At 42.9% G+C, this 18,002-nt stretch overlaps 1 protein-coding gene across 4 annotated transcripts in view; it reads right to left on the bottom strand.

Annotated features, from left to right (window-relative positions):
* The window catches only part of ttc28 (tetratricopeptide repeat domain 28), a 237,551-nt gene that overhangs the window by 107,216 nt on the left and 112,333 nt on the right, over window positions 1–18,002 (bottom strand). The window lies entirely within an intron of this gene.

Below are 18,002 nucleotides of genomic sequence, written 5' to 3' on the forward strand. Positions count from 1 at the left end.
TTATACAGCTACAGCTTGTTATACAGATATAGATACAGCTAGTTATACAGATACAGCTTTTATGAGTATCTGCTGTACTGCTATTTGCATTTTATTTGAGGATATTCTCTGACATTAGCTAGTTGCGTTGATTGTGAAATGTTCTCTAGAATTAGCTTGTTGGCTTTGTTTAGCGACAACTCACTAAAGTCAGATACACAGCTTTGCTTGGGCATACTCACAACTGTTAGCTTTACTGCTGCACCCCTTCCTAAATGTGCTGGATGTACTGTATATTATCTAACGTCTGTTTCAAATATCGAGTTAAATTTCAATTATATTAGAATTAAGAGCATGCTATACACAAACCAACTATATACATTTAGATCAATGTGTAATGCATGAGGTAAATCCAAAGAGCTGGGGGGGGGTCTCCTCAACCACCACCAGTTAAGCATCCACCTGGATGATGTGACGGCAGCCATAGTGCACCAGAACGCCCACCACACACCAGCTATTAGTGGAGAGGAGAGAGTGATGTAACCAATTCAGAGATGGGGATTATTAGGGGGCCGTGATAGAGAAGAGCCAATACAAAAACACTACGCCAGTCTACCTCTGATATACCTCAGTGGTTAACGGCTCTGGGTTACTGATAAGAAGGTCAGGAGTTCAGAAGGTCAGTAGTTCAAGCACTGCCAAGCTACCACTATTGGGCCCTTGGGCAAGGCCCTTAACCCTCAATTTCTCAGTTGAGATAGATATTCGTTGCTCTGGACTAGGGCATCTGCCAAAATGCCATAAATATAAATATATCACGAATTATAATTAGTCTTGAAACTGAAACACTGTTAGGTCATATAAATCTTACACACACACACACACACACGCACGCACGCACGCACGCACACAGAAACTAGCCATCCAATTCCTTGTTAGTGTGCAGCCTCTAATTAATTCAGAAATGAAGAAATTTATGGCAATTAGTAGAGACCTTCCACAGAGCCTTTAAAGCACATCTGATGCTGCTTAAAATGTCAGATTTTCAAACACAATTAAACAGAATCTCCTTACAGCTCACAGACTGATAATGGAATATAGAGATTATACACACACACAGACACACATACATTTTATATATATATATATATATATATATATATATATATATATATATATATATATATATATATATATATATATATATATATATATACACACACATATATACACACACATTATATACACACACACGTGTGTATATGTGTGTGTGTGTATATATGTATGTATGTGTGTGTGTGTGTGTGTGTGTGTGTGTGTGTGTGTGTGTGTGTGTGTTTTTATATATATATATATATATATATATATATATATATATATATATATATATATATATATATATAAAATTTTCATCAGAACACTTTCAACCTAACCTAACCACGGACTGCTGCGCCTCGCATATATGCGAATGTACATGAAATGCTAATGGGTACTTGTGCATTTGCTGAGGCTTCAGTTTTCTGGAAGCTGCTGCACTGGTCACTGTGCATTGTTGTGGAAATGGAACGGTTTCATTTATGATAATTCAGAGATACTTTGAGTAGACCAGGTCCACAGCAGCGGAGATAATGTGACCGATTCTATTGAGCATTTAGAGGATCATTTGCTCGGTGCAAGTGTTTACTGACTTGGCTTAAAAAGACAGCCGATTAAAGCACCTCAATAGCAACGAGACGCGAGAGATTTCACCTCTACACCTCTGCACAGAACTGATACTGAATAGTGTAACCCATTACTGTGCCACAGATATACGACAGCGAAATAAAAAATAGCCATCATGTTTCGAAAGTACATATTTTATTCACTATTATTTCACTGCTCGTTTTCTGATCATGTTTTAAGGTGCCACATGGTTTACAAACCATTGCTTCAATCATAGTTTCATAGATCATTTAAAGCTCGCAGCATATTGATTCCAGTCGGCAATAAAATCACGGCATCATCTTCACCACTTGAGGCTTTCGGAGCAGAGACCACCAAATGGCAAGTACAAGCCGGGGGCATTTTAAAATCCATGTCCACCTTTGTTTGAAATATTTCAAAAGGTCACATCTTTCTGTCACAGTGTGAAGAATTCTGGATGAGAGCGAGTGTGTGTGTGTGTGTGTGTGTGTGTGAGTGAGAGAGGGAGAGAGAGAGAGAGAGAGAGAGAGAGATTTTGTTCCAAGGTTGGCGAAACAAGATGGACGAACTGCCACTAAGCTCAAGCAAGCAAAAGAGAGCTACAGACAGGATCCGCTTCAATCTGTCGGACATCTCGACCCGGGATCGGAGTCACTTAGTGATTGAGACTGTCTGAGTGAAGGAACCAACAAAGAGAGATGACGTGCATTTGAGATAAGGGATTCATGTCAAGCTGACCGAGTGCTTGCATTTCAACAGGAAGTGTTACTCAATCACAGGTTAAGATGCAGACAGATTAAACGACACCTTGTCATTATTTATCATCAGTCAAAGCAACACTCGAGCCCCTTGTAGTTTTTCTCTCTCCTTACAGCCACGTCGCAATGCTTGTGTTCAAAGCTCGGATGCAGTGACTCCCATGACTATTTTAGGAAGAGGTCGTTGTTTTTTTTGGATAGTGGGGCACTGCACTGGTCAGGAGAGCAAAACAAAGTGGTCTAGTCAGCTGACGTTACTTTTATTTACAGGATTTTACTGGCACTGCAACACACACTTGGCCGATACATTGACGCACGCCCATTCTCGTCTGACGTAACCCCTTAGTGATCGTTTTTTTCCCCTGCATATATTTTAAGCAATTCAACGATGGAGACGTGCTGCTTAATTACAGTGTCTACGCATAATTACTGCATTTCAGCACTAAATCATAATCCAGGTGCTTAAGGAGTTGACTTTGCCCAGGAGGCAGCTGTCCTAGAGCCGCCAGGCAGAAAAAAGATCCGTGGGAGGAGGCTCTTGCTGCATCATTGGGAACAGGGATGGCTGATGCACCCTATACTGGGCCAAGCACACAAACAGCTGGCGGCTTGCCTCCAGTCCAGACACACCAGTCAATCACAGCCCCGTATTTGTCTTGTTCCTCCCCTGTGGAAGCCACCATTTCTCTCCACTTACCTCATTATTTGTTTTTCACTTTCTTCTTTGCCAGGCACGAAAAAAAACTAAAAGGAGGTTGGAGGTCCCATGACAATGCAGATGGACAGAGAAAGGACAAACGCCCCGACCCCCTACCAATCCTGTTAGCTGCAACTACAGCGCATGACTGACATTGCTGTATGAGGTAATTAAACTGTCAATCAAGTCTCGCGTGAATGACCTCGAGGTCAGGAGGAGGACATGTATTGAGAGCGGGCCAACTGTTGTTTAAGTAGAATGTGACCTGTGGTGTGTTCAAGTGTCCTATAAAATAATCTACAACACAGGAAATGATGAGCGGGATTTAATTAGACTACAATTGTTAGGTCAAACTGCAGAACCAAAAGTAACAGTGCTCTCTGAAACGGCAGAAATCCAGCTCTGGGCCAGGTGCGTGTCATTATACGAGGTTCTCAAATCAGACTGGTCAAAAGGTATGGAATAAATTTTTTTTTTTTTTTTTAATAACAGCAGCTCAGACAGTAGTGCCAGCTACAAATCAAGTCACAGGGTTATATTCATGCACTCATTCTGATACATTAGTGCTTCTATAGTAACAGCTAATTAACGTATGACGTCTTTCTATAATAAATAAAAGATTGTTAGTGCTGGCAAATTGCTGTGGAATAAGTGGAATATAATCAACTCCAGGGCGGTAACAATAACTCAGGATGGCATCGGGATGAATCACGTCACCGCATCGCTGATTATTTTCCTATAACAGCACGCCCAGTCATGTTTTAGTCCTTACTCATTTCCTTCATACTGTCTCATAGCAATTCAGTTTAGCAGATGCTCCACTAGATTGATAAAAAGGCATTAAAATGATCCATAGTTACTTCTAGAAGAAAAGAAAAGAATATAATAAAAGTGAGCAATAACACAACTGGATGAAATAACAGTTCATGTTAACTTTCTGGCAAAATAGCATATCAGTTAGGCTTGCTGCGATAGTCGGTGTTACCCGATGTTCGGGCCCGCACACCGATTACATCACTTGCCGACTGTGGCACCGCCCCCGCTGTCGTTTTGTTTTTTTTATAGTAACAAAAATCATTTAGTTCAGTTAGAGAACGGACGCTACAATTAAAAACTAGATGCGTCTGCTCCATCCAGCATGAATTGAACAGATCAGCAGGAGTCAGATTTCATTTATCAAGAGTGAGACGAGCTGACTGACGTCAAAACGAGGAGTTTTGTTAATAAAAGATCTATGTTTAATATAAGTGAGTTGTCATTGTACTGTTTCGTTGTCGTTGTGTTTTTCATTAAGAATAATAATGCACCCACCATTAAAGCAACTGCCGCACACCGAATTGCGGCGAATTCAAATGTGAAAGTGAAATGCGCTTTCGTAAGCGATTTAAAAGAGGGGGGGGGGGGGGGGAGCCCCCTGGGGAACTTGAAGGCCAAATCTTCTTAGAATCAGAAGAAAGAGGCCACTGCCATTAGGGAATACCGTTATCATGAAGGGGTGTACTTGGTCTGCAACAATGTTTAGATAGGTGGTAGGTGTCAAAAGTAAGATCCACATGAACGCTAGGACCCAAGGTTTCCCAGCAGAACATCTCCCAGAGTATCACACTGCCCTGCTGTCTTGCCTTCTTCCCATAGTGCATCCCGGTGCCATCTCTTCTCCAGGTAAGCGACGCACTCGCTCCCGTCCATCCACATGATGAAAAAGAAAACACGATTCATCAGACCAGGCCACCTTCTTCCATTGCTCCACGGTCCAGTTCTGATGCTCCTCTGCCCATTGTAGGTGCTTTCGGCGGTGGACAGGAGTCAGCATGGGTACTCTGACCAGTCTGTGGCTACGCAGCCCCATACGCAGAACTGTGTGTTCTGACACCTTTCTACCCTAGCCAGCATTAACAGCAGTCTGTACTGCGTTAGCTCTTCTGTGATTGGACCAGACGGGCTAGCCTTCGCTCCCCACGCGCATCAATGAGCCTTGGGCGCCCATGGCCCTGTTTCCGGTTCACCAGCTGTCCCTTCTTGAACCATTTTTGGTAGGTAACCACCACTGCAGATCCACTTAGATCCTTACACTTGCCCATTTTTCCTGCTTCCAACACATCAACTTTGAGAACTGACCATTCACTTGCTGCCTAATATCTCCCACCCCTTCACCAGTGACACTGTAATGAGATAATCAATGCCATTCACGTCACCGGTCAGTGGTTTTAATGTTATGGCTCATCTATGTATATATCCATCAAAATGACTTGGACAAAACATAAATCCCACGGCATAATAACACATTTAAAAAATGGAATTCTGGTATAATACTTACTCATGCCAAATATAATAATATTGCTATACAAACAAAACAGTTTCCTGCATAAAAAAAACAACAAAAAAAACACCATTTTTTAAAAATGCAACAGTAAAAAAAAATATCTATGTTAGTTTGTTACAGAACTGTATCAGATTTTTTTTAAAAATTGGATCCTTATAGCCGATATTAGTCTGACATCAGATCAGTGTCATCTCTAACAGAAAGAGACATGATGCTTTAATAAACCCTGCATTCACCGTGGTATATTCATCCTCCATCGCACTTGCTGTCTTAGGGGGGACAATTATAGCCCACCGTGATATACACACACACACACACACACACACACACACACACACACACACACACACACTCTGAAGAGGACACTTGGAGCAGATGCCTGAAAAGGCTTTATTAAATCTTTAATAAACCCACAGCACCAACCCAGCACTTGCTTTAAAAAATAAATATAATCCACGCACACTTACACAGTCTTCCTTCTCCTTATTGAGCCAATAAGATTTGATTATCTGGGCAATTCCATGATAATCCTTCTCAGGCTCTATTTCAGCGTGAACTTTCTATCCTTCGCGACACCTCTAGAACGAAAACAATCACCCTAACACTTTATCTAGCTGTCAATCATACTGCACAAACACAGTAAAAGCAGGCACAATAAAGAAGAAGAAGAAGAAGAAGAAGAAGAATGCAGCAGCAGTGGCCCCATGCACCAGTGTTGATGCCCATCCCTGCCTCCAACCATCCACATCTAAGGAAGAGGAGAGGGAGCAGAGCGCCGCTTCAGAAGTCATGAGCTAATGAGCGATGTCCCTAAAGACCGAGAGAGGCCAGGGATTCAAACGCCTTGTCATCTTCTCAGCTCTTCTTTTCATGTTTCTTTCTTAAGGCACAGAGAGATGCTTCTTTATCAGGTCAAGCGTACTGAAGATTTGGGCCTCTGCGTCTTCACAGCTCCCGTTTCGTCCATTTCCTCTCATGACAAATACTTAATAAGCTCAAATTTATTCACTTAGAGGAATAACTGAAAAATCCAGGTCTGTCTGCTCCCAAGGGATAGAGTGCCCTTTCCAAACCTCAACTCCTTGAGCTGGTAAATATTTCCATTTACTATTTATCTGTACTATTGTTTTTTTCTTCAGTAACATTATAAATATTTAAAAAGAATCCATTTTCGCCAAGACGTTATTTTTTATTACGGTTTGTGCACGATGTAACGTGTTGCTTTCTCCTGTAATTAACTGTAGAGTTTTGTGTCAGTATTGGAAAAAGACAGGCACCAAGTCGAGTATGGCGTCTTGGTTAATTCACTGACAGCGTGGTCTATTAGCATGCATTCGCTAATGAATGATTCTGGAGTATTTACTGAGACTGCATGACGTTCCATGCAGGTCTCGTTAACATCCATCTCCAGCAGTGTAAAAAGGCTCAATGTTTTATTTTTTTGTTGTTTTTTTCCATTCTTGGGATTGCATATCAACAATCAAGAGGAACAACGCAAGGCGCTTAATGCTGTGCTCAATATCGCTGTGTTTCAAAGGATATATGAGACATTTATGGGTGGATCATACGATATAATGGCTGTGAAATGTGAGCGTCTACGCATCCCTCTGCAATTTTCTACTGAAAGTGTGTGCGCGTGTGTGACAGAGAGAGAGAGAGAGAGAGAGAGAGCGAGCAATAGAAGACAATTTCACCTGAATCTTCCATACTTTGTGTGCAGAGGAGATATTTTTTCCACAGGTGTTGACAGCTGCCTGTTGTACTATAAATAATGCATACAAAATCCCCAGTCTCTCTCATTGTGTAATCAGTCCTTACTGATTAAAAAGGTCAAGTTAGCTATGTTTTCTGCTGTGCTCTTTAAATTACCATTAAACCAGTGGTTCTCAACACGGGGGGGTATATAGATCAGAAGGGGGGCGCAAATAGTTTAAGAAAAATAACAGTCATGGCATCACTTGGGTACTCTGTGTATTTTATTGCTTTTCAGAAAGAACGTACATGAATGAAATGTCTGTATTTTCTTTTTTCTGGGGAGAGGCGGAGCATAGCCTGACGTTTATCTAGCTGTCAGTGTCAACTTAACGACTTTTCAGACCCCTTTAGCAACTTTTTGTTTCACCCAAAAAAAAAAAAAAAAAAAAAAGCGCCAAGCAACAAATCTAGCGACTTTTTGGACAAACTTAAGCAACTTCCCAAATGTCGTCAGTACTGTCCTGCAAGCCCGAGGTCTTGCTTTCCCGCTGCACTCACACCTCTCTCTGCGTCTGCTCTGTTCGGTGAGGGGCTCAGCGCCGGAGATTTAACAATGTCATGGATAACGAGACGCGCCCTTCCTCCCGATTTACATCATTCTTATGCGAATGTTTTCAGAACGCAAGACGAATGGAATGCAGCATGTCTTGCATGTAAAACAGTCCACGGTTTTACAGCCTAGTTCTCTTGTTCAAAGTAGTTCTAGTGTTCAGAAACATTTTTCATCATTCATGTTCCACACCTGTCAATTATATAGTTTTATAAAAGTCATAAAAGTTATTTTCAAAAGAATCATAAACGTTATGAAAAGTAATTTTTTTGAAAAGTACAAAAACACAAAAGTAAAGAAATATCAATCCATCCATCCATCAAATACAGATTATAGATTAGGTTACATATCAAAAGAATTTATGTAGAATCGATAATCATTATACCTGGTCCTCCAATATGGGGGGGGGGGCATGACTGAACTAAGAACCCATGCACTTTCCCAACAACTCAAATATCCTTGAAACAAGATGAAGGGGGGAAAAAAGTGTCCATTTTTGGCAACCCTCTCCTTTCCTCCGCCCGTCTCACTGTTTGACCGAACGCCTGGCGTACGGCGAGGCAGAGGAGAAGAAATGCTCCATTTCAGTAGAGTTATTCTTCTTCTCCATATGGTATTCTCCTTATTACTGGAACACATTTACTTGCTCAAAGCCTGTGTTTAGAAACTCGTCCATTATCATGTCCTAAAGTGCGAAAAGACAGATTTAGAAACAATCTGTCTTCTGCACTGAGGCTTTGGGAATATAGGCTTTAATATAAAAGGCTTGGAATTCGTATAAAGCTCGCGCTCTGGTCTGGGGGAATGGGGGGGGGGGGGGGGGGGGGTTGTGTTTAGTATAGTATAGTAGTATACTGAGACTCCTACCTGTCTGTCTCAGTTTTTGATTCAAAGCATGTCTGAGGAAAAATTGCCTTACATTTACTTCATTTTTTTGTGATTGCAATGGAGATTGTCGACATTCTGAATTTCTGCACATATCTTTTTTTCTTAATCAGGCAAATGCTGTCAGCAACTAAACAAAACGATGCACTTTTATTGAGAAATTCTTTAAGCTGTCATTATCCGTCGCTGCTGCTGCTGTACGAGACAAGACGAGCAACATGAGAAAGTAGGTCAAAGATGTGATTCCATCCAAATCGGAAGGATAAAAAGAAAAGATTTTGCAGCAAAAGATGTTCTTGAGGTCCTCGATTTTCCACATGTAATAATGTTTAGGCTACAGCTTCATCAAGTGATTAGTCTGCTTTCTATTGCCATATTATAGAAGAACGCTGATTGGATGGCTCTACAGTATATAATTGTCCTGACCAGTTCAAATCCTGATGAAAGCCAACAGAGCCAAACTGGCTGTGCTCTCTGGGTGGGCGAGATGGTACACTCTCGCTCCACCATCATTCACAGCCACACCAGCTAATCGAGGGCATCTGTGAGCTCATGTATGCGGAAGACAGCAGACAGCACTTTCCTCAATGTGTGTTACGTTGCACTGTGATGCTGCAGGTCGAAAAGACGTGGTTGTCTCGAAGTCGGCGCGTGTTCGCGTTCGTTCTCGCTGCCGTCTGATTGGAGAGAGCTGTCTGGTGGGTGGAAAAATAGCAGGTGGCCAAATTGGGGAGAAAAGGAAAATATGCTCAAATCTTTATTGCCAGGGGGCGTGGTGGCTTAGTAGCTAATACGTTTGCTTCGCACCTCTGGGGTTGAGGGTTCGCTTGCATGTTCTCTCTGTGCTTTAGGGGTTTACTCAGAGTACTCCGGTTTCCAAACACACCAGTTGTAGGCTGATTCCAAATTGTGTGTAGTGTGTGCGATTGCCCCCTGCAATGGGTTGGCACAATGTCCAGTCTGTCCCTTGCCTTGTGCCCCGAGTTTCTGTGTAGGATAAGCGGTATGAAAAAAAAAAAAACAACCAAAAAAAAAATTATAATAATAATATCGATGGATCTTTATTGCCAACATTTTTAGAATGCTAAGAGAATATTTTAGATGTTTTTTTTTATTTAAAAAAGGACAATATAGATGAATCGTGGATGGATGAGTCGCTGCTTGCCTGTCCGACATCTCTGAGATGATGAGGGAACACCACCCTAAGCTCAACCTGGCAAAATTTAAGCTTCATCATCCCAGCCTGCCCCTCAATCAACCACAACCTCACCGTACAGCTCGGCTCATCCACACTCAAGCCAGCCAGGACGGCCAGGAACCTTGGGGTGATTCTCGATGACAGCTTGACCTTTACAGACCACATCTCAACAACTGCACGGTCCTGTAGATCCATCCTGTACGACATCAAGAAAATCAGACTGTATCTCACCGAACAGGCTACACAGATACTAGTCCAGGCTCTTGTTATCTCAAAACTGGACTACTGCAACTCACTACTCTCAGGCCTCCCAGCAGCTCCATCAAACCCCTTCAAATGTTTCAGAATGCAGCAGCACGCCTCGTCTTCCACCAGCCCAAGAGAACCCATGTCACACCTCTCTTCATCTCCCTTCACTGGCTTCCTGTAGCCGCCCGTATCAAATTCAAGGCCTTGATGCTCACCTACAAGACCTTGTCTGGAACAGCACCCACCTACCTCAACACCCTCCTGAAGGCTTACGTTCCCTCACGCAATCTGCAATCGATTAACGACCGACGCTTAGTAGTGCCTACTCAGCGTGGCTCTAAGTCCCTTTCCAGAACCTTCACACTATCTGTCCCTCAGTGGTGGAATGAACTTCCGACCTCAACCCGGACCGCAGAATCTCTCACCATCTTCAAAAAACAGCTAAAGACCCACCTCTTCCGCGAACACCTAACCAACCCATAAAACTCCAACCCCATATTATCCTTAAATAAAAATAAATAAATACAAAAATAAAAATCATATCTTACTCTGGCACTTTGCTTTTCTAGAACTCAGTTAAAAGATCTTGTATAGTAGCACTACTTGTATTGTTCTCCACTTGATATATCGCTTTGCTTGTATTCGCTAAATGTATAAATGTAAATGAAGGTTTTCGAGGTTTGGCCTAATACACTCGCATGGCATTTTCGACCTCGAAAGAACCGATCCATGACAATCTGCCTGGCCCAGTCTGCAACACAAATCTTAGAAAGCGTGTGTTTAACAGACACCTTGAGCGGGATCCAGGAGCGTCTTCACGCTGTGATGATTCGGCCCAGAAAGACACTGTGAAAAGCACTGTGGTGACATTATCATTGCTCACAGAAGCAGCCGAGCAGGGTGGGGACGCAAAACCGTTTTCAGACGAATCGCTTTAGAGGATTATTTCAGCGGCAACCTCAGGAAGACGTGTGTGTGTGTGAGAATGAGGATAAAACCTGCATTCTTGAGGTGCACATTTCAATCAGGGTCACATTCAGGAGGTCTGCATATCCAGAGGCCTTATTTAGCTCTGTGGCTGCATCACCACTGGAATTTTACACAAATCTCCTGAGCTTCTGTTCCCCTTCCCATGCATATTCATCTGTCTCTTACCTCTGCTGCACTGCTGAGACCTAAATAAGGCCCTTTCACACGTGCACACACACGCACGCTGACTATCTCTTTGCCCAAGTCATAATAACCCTCTCATTCTTGATTCTTTGCCAACAAAGGAGTCTTCTAAAGAAATCTTTCATTCAGGGAGGACTTGGGAGGGAAGATTGCTCCTGAAAACCCGTATATATATATATATATATATATATATATATATATATATATATATATATATATATATATATATATATATATATATATATATATATATATATATATATTTTTTTTTTTTAACAGAGCATCACCGCTAACAAGACTACGGGTGCTGCAGGAATGCAGGATGGAATGCCTGAACGCAGCGAGATGAGCCATAGAGAAGAAAGTAAATCAGGATTGTGTGACAGTCAGGAAGGAGAGCAGATGTGCAGGATCTCCCTTGCGCTTACTTTTACACCTCATGTTTTTTTTTTCTTTAAAAAAAAAAAAAAAAAAAAAAAAAAAAAAATTCTGTTTCTTTCCTGCTCTCCTGAGCGCCGCTGCACACTGGAGTAAAGACCTTCTCGTGCCTCACCGGAACTCTAACCCCAGCTGCACAGGGAGCCACACGTACAGTTCCTGCATTAGTGCTGCGAGACGGTGGGAATTCTCCTGTCCAGGAGGTGTCACAGTGTAACCATCTCCACGGCGATATCAGCTATCGTACAAGACATGCCAACGTTTTGGTGTCTTCTTGTGCAGAAGCCATCTGCTAAGGATGTTTAATTGACAATAGTGTTGTCTTACAACTTGACAGCAGGAAACAGAAGGATGGGGAATAACGGCTCGTGCAGTTGTATGCTTTTCAATTAGCTGTATTCTTAATTGGAATGCAGGCAAAAGCACCCACTTGTCTACCTGCCTCCATTTCTATACACAGGGGCGGACAAATTATACATTTATTACCTAACCCACCGGACAAGTAAACGCTCCGATGTGTTGCCCCGTCTCACGTTTCGGTTGCCTGGAAACCTGACCGAGCAGGATAAAAAAAAATAAAAAATGCCAGTAAATAAGCTTTTAGAAAATTGATGATGTTATTAAGAACCGCCAACAGATTCTCTCACAACAGCCATCAAATTTTCATCATTTAAAATGTCTAAAAACGCGGAGTCTTCAGCTTTAAGTCTGACAAAAATAAACCGTGTTACATGACGTAGTACGGTGGTCCGGGTTTTCCTCCGGAGTGTCCAGGTTAGTGGTGCACACTACCTCGTCCTCTGTGTGCTGAGAATGCAGGTGAGCGTGCGCTACGCTTCGGATATTTTAGGAATATACTCTTTTCACCCCGGCAACTCCGTAGCCATGTTTGACACGTACAGTAGGCCACAACAAATGACCTCTATCCTATAGATATACATCTCCTCACAGAATTGACCCAACACTCCTGACCTCAGATACTCCAAACACATTTATCAGACATCGACCCTGCGCTCATCACGTACGCCCTTTTCCAAGTATCCGCCCGTACGGCGCGGCGCGTGCTGCGTATCTTTCCTCCATTTCCTCCGATTGCTAATTATTTCAGCGCCGTCTTTTTCCCGTGGGTCACTCCGGCTACGTAGCTACACTTATCTTAATTTGAAATCACCCAGGTGTAAGCAGACTAAGTAGCTGATAATTATGATTTCAACTCCTCGTGCGTTGTTTCCGTGGCCGCCCCTGGCCTCTATTAATTGAATCAGTTCCAGTGAGCGATCAGCACTGAGAGAGTGATCCCCCTGTTCTCTGCCTCCGAGGTAAGCAAGTTACTGAAGTCCATGTCATTGCGCAGGATGATTAGCTTAGCGTCGCGCCACTCGCGGAATAGAGAACGGGACGAGTCATTTCAGGCGCTCGCTTTTCGGAGGCGAGTCATCTCGCACAGTGTTGGGGGAATCCGAGCGTTTGACGTGTGGAAGATTAACAACAGTCAGGAGCCCAAGTTCTATATTTGGCACTTCCCAAGTGGCCCGTGGGTCTACAAACCCAAATGAGCAATAAAAATTTTTAAAAAACGTTTTGGGAACTTGAGAGGCCAGTGAGTCTGGACAAGATGCAGTCTGTGGTGAAAACTGGAGGCGCGTTACGGAAAGCAGTCAAGCAGATGAATGATTTCTGTAGGGGAACGGAACATAAAGGAGACTAAATCTCAGAATCTGTCTATCTGAGAGATCGCATGTGTGACCAACGGTCAGTATGACAATCGAAAGAGGAGCTTATAGCAGAAGAGTGGAGGGCCTCAGTGACGACCCGAAGAAAGGACACGTTCTCGACTTTATCCGTGCGCGCTCCAAAGCCTCTCCGGTGCTCTTTATTTTGGTTACAAGAGATTAATACCTCTAATCTGCTTTTGGTGCTTAGCTGGATAAATGAATGCAGGCTTTTGCGGGCTGAATGGCTCTGTTTGTCATTTCTCTCCCTCACCTCCTCGCTTTCTCTTTCTGTCATTGCCCAGGGCCACTAACTGCAATAGCCCATCACTCTCCACAGCTGGAAAGACAGTGAAGGACAAATCAACTGGCACAGCAACCCTTATGCTAATGTGCGGATACGACAAGCGGAGCGCTTTTCTGTCCCGGGGAAAAGGATCATTTCTTCTTAAAGATTTGTACCACTCAACACAGTGACTCATCTATATACCAAAGATCTTTCTTTAGCATCTTTCTTATCGCGATATTCCCAAGAGGACAAGCAACGTTGTGGGAATTAAAGATCAAACATATATGAAAGAAATGTGATCTTAAAATGGCTCCGCCCTTAAACAAAGACCAAGGAGAGAAACAGCAAAGCTCACACACTCTGGCCCCAGCACTCACTCTCTCTCTCTCTCTGTCTCTCACACACACACACGCATGATAAGACTAGCAGAACTGTCTTTATAGAGGGCGTATCTTTTCTGGTCTGAGAAGCAGGCTTGCTTTCTTCTCTTCTAAAGCCGAGCCCTGCGGCTTGGCCGCAGGCTATAATGACACTCGCTGCGAACTCTCCACCCACTCATTTGATCCAGCGCTTGATCTGGCCTCGTAGCCAATCCGACACACAGCTTTCGCTTATGTTATCTTAAGACCTCTAACACATCCGCATGCTCATATCCTCGTACTACGAGCGTCGACGGAACCGACCCCTGAAATCTCCGATCTCTAAAGAAGAGCGTTCAGCCCATAATGTCGACCTGGTATCCGGATTCGGCTCCGGCTGTGGCTTGAACGAGAACACCACCCAGATTCAAGAACCGTACTGGATCTCGTGTTTGTGATTGTTAGACCACAGTTAGGCTCGGATCATACAAGAAGCTTGAGTTGAACAAACGGAGACCATGACTCATGCCTTGTCTGTACTCTTCTGAAGGTAGCATGCACTTTCGGCATGAAAGCAGCGATATTCGCCCGTTTAGTTTATCTTAAAGCTGACGATTCTCCCTCATAACGAGCCTTGTGTAAAAGCACACCCTGCTTAATGATGTACTCAAAGAGAGACTTCCATTATTTCACTACATTCTCGCTGCCATCTGACATCAGACGCTCAGAAAAGCCTGGAGGTTCTTTATTCCTACAGCACAAATGATGCTTTTTCAGAGCGAGATGAAAGAAAGTTAAGATCCATCACCGCAAGGAGAAGCGGGTATTGTACTCGCAAGGGTTCTTGCCTTTGTTTTTATTTATTTATTTATTTTGACTCGTTTTAATCACCGCGAGCTATTGGTGGCTTTTGTTTAGGGAGCAGTTTGTCAGAAAATGAGCGGATGCAGCAGAATCAAGTTCAGTTCAGGTCCAAGGGAGACAAAGATGAACAATGTAAATATGTAATCTAAAACCGAACCCTCCGCGAACATTCCTTTTCTACATATACACACACACACACACGAACGATACAAAGCCACGATTTCAGCGACTGCATGACGCGCAAGATTTGTGCGATTTTGTTCATTCTACGCAAAACCGGTACGGCGCATCCAAAACCTTACATCCGTGGTTTCACCTTATCTTGTCTTATACAACCGTTCATTAAAAATGAAATGTGTATAGAGATGTTGTAGAGAAAAATAAAGCTTGAAAGTAAGTGGCAGAGATGAACTAACGCGATCGCAGAGATGAACTAACCTAACACTCTCTCCCTCTCTCCACCTCCCTCTCCCTCCGTCTTTGTCGAGCCACACATGATTTTATGGAGATGCCAGTGATCCTGACCCTTTCTGCTCTCCGAACCTGCCTGATCCATCCTGATGCCCTACTTCTGGATGGAGCTCTCATCAACTGGAGGCTACATTCTGCCACTGTGGATGACTCAAAGCAGTGCAGCCTGGAGCTTGATGAGGACGGTACCGCTTGAAGTACCATGGAAATGGTTTTGGACCTCAATTCCACATGGACATTCTCACTGTGGTTGCTGGGACAACGGTTGCTACTATGGCCTTAGGACTGCAATTACCACATGTAATTTTGCACTCAGGTCTCCTTTAGTGAACAGTGGACTAGTTCAACAAACAGACTTCATATAAAAACCATAATGAATTTTCTTTTACTTTTACACTTCCTGTTTTTACCCAGATGAGGACGGGTTCCCTCAGAGTCTGGTTCCTCTCAAGGTTTCTTCATCTTTATCATCTTAGGGAGTTTTTCCTCGCCAACCGGCTCGCTCAATAGGGATAAATTCACACACTTAAAACCTGTATCCTGTGTTTATATGTTTCTGTAAAGCAGCTTTGAGACACCATTGGTAAAAGAACTACAAAATAAGATTGAATTGAAATCAAGCGAACTCCGTGATATATAGGGGAGCTTGTGATTTTTTTCAAAATTACCACAGATTTGGGCCGAGATGCATCATGGGAGATCATCCCAGCCAAAGCCCTCGTCGATTCATGTGCATCGAACATGAGTACAGTGAAAAGGTCTTATTTACCAAACATCGCTGTGAAAAACCCGTGCAAAACAATTTCGTGCAACTGCAATTCCACCCATTAAAGTAGTTTTCCGCACAAAAATCGCAAACACTTACATCGCAAAATATGAAAAAATTGCCAGCATAATCGAGCGTTTTGGCCGTAACATTCACATAAAAAAAACCCCGCAATGAAATCCTGTATGGACTGGCATCTCTGGCGAGTGTATGCAGCTAGTACGGTTAGCCTGAGTGTGCATGCAGAGCCAGGCGGTAAACACAAAATAAAAGCAAAATATAAAACTAGAGTGCAATTCTCAATGAAAAAAAAAAAAAACCCAGTCTAAAACTCATCCACAGGACAGTTCTTTCTGTGCAGCTTTCATTGCAATCCCATTCCCATCTGCACATCCATTCATCCAGGTTTCCTGAACAAACACACAGCTCATCATAAATACTGTACATCACGGGCAAGCTCTCCTTGAATTGTGACCACCGCCTTTAATAATGCCAGTCATGTCAACACCTCTGATCTCCCTAGTGTTTGATATTCCCATCGACCTGCCAGATGTAGGACACTCAGAAAGTCACGCTGGCTGTGATCGTAGCTGGATGCCATTACGCATGCTGGAGACAAGTCATTTGTTGTACTTAATAATTCATACAGACATGATAGCAGGCCTCATAGATGCACATGCATTCGGAAAAAAAAAATCTGCTGTATTTACACCGTGAAAAATTCATGCCGCTGTGTTAGAAGAGCCAGATATTGGGTGATTAGAGCTCTGGCAAACAGGTCATTTGGGACAATTCTGCATGGATCATGTTTCCATTTCTGAGTTTGCATTATGCGCAAGAAAGCTTACGTCACATTAATGACTGTTTAACTTGTTGGTCCAATAAATGTCGCTGGAAAATGGGCCAGCAGATTCCTTGAAATGCACCTCAGATTAAGGTTAACAGGACAAGCCAGTGTGAGAAAAGATCACTGATAAACCCAAACGCTCATGGCAGCACCTGTTTCTCAATAAACACCTCAAGCTAAATTCCAAACTCCAGGGTCAAAGTTCAGGAAAAGTAAATGCATACACCAGATTCTACACTGACCTACATGTACATGGACTGCAGTAATCTAATTAATGACCTTATTCTGAATAAGACAATATAGTGATTAAGGTGTTTACATGAGCTGCTTTTAGAATATTCCTTTCATGTTCCCGTTTATAGAACATAGTTCGATTAACAGCACACGACATTAGGTCACCGCGCCACGCCGTCCGACTTTCCCTCCAGAATTTCACGCATCGACATACAGTTGGTCTTCGTTATGGTACCGTATACAGTTTGGGGTGTTTTTATTTTTCATTTTACGAAAGCTGCAAGTGCAGTTGATTATTTTCATGCTGCACGTGTAAACAGACGACCGCTTGAAGCCGTGGGCTGCGTCCCAAACCGCGTACCTACCTACTATATAGAAGGTAAGTGCGCAGTTTCGGACGCAGCCATGCTCTGTCGAGCCCTGCCGTGTGTGTACGTGTCCTGACACACAGTGCGGTGAAAACTCTCACACGACGTTGATAGTGTGATTAAGGTGTGTACATGTCTGTAATACACGGCGATAATGCCTCTAAAATAGAAATACTCCACACGGCTTAATTCGATTTGTGTTTACTTCGAATATGACTTTAGCCGGATTAAGGTCATCAGAAATCACTGTTTACATGCTAGTTTCTTAATCAGTGTTTCATGTAAACGTCCATGTAAACGTACTGATTGTCTACATCTGGTCAAGGCAACTGATCTTGTGGATGTTTTAAGTAAAAGAACAACAAAAACAACAGGGCATGCTGTTACATACACACACACACACA

Source organism: Ictalurus punctatus, chromosome 16 (genome assembly GCF_001660625.3).
Source record: "Ictalurus punctatus breed USDA103 chromosome 16, Coco_2.0, whole genome shotgun sequence".
In the NCBI taxonomy this organism is placed as follows: Eukaryota; Metazoa; Chordata; class Actinopteri; order Siluriformes; family Ictaluridae; genus Ictalurus; species Ictalurus punctatus.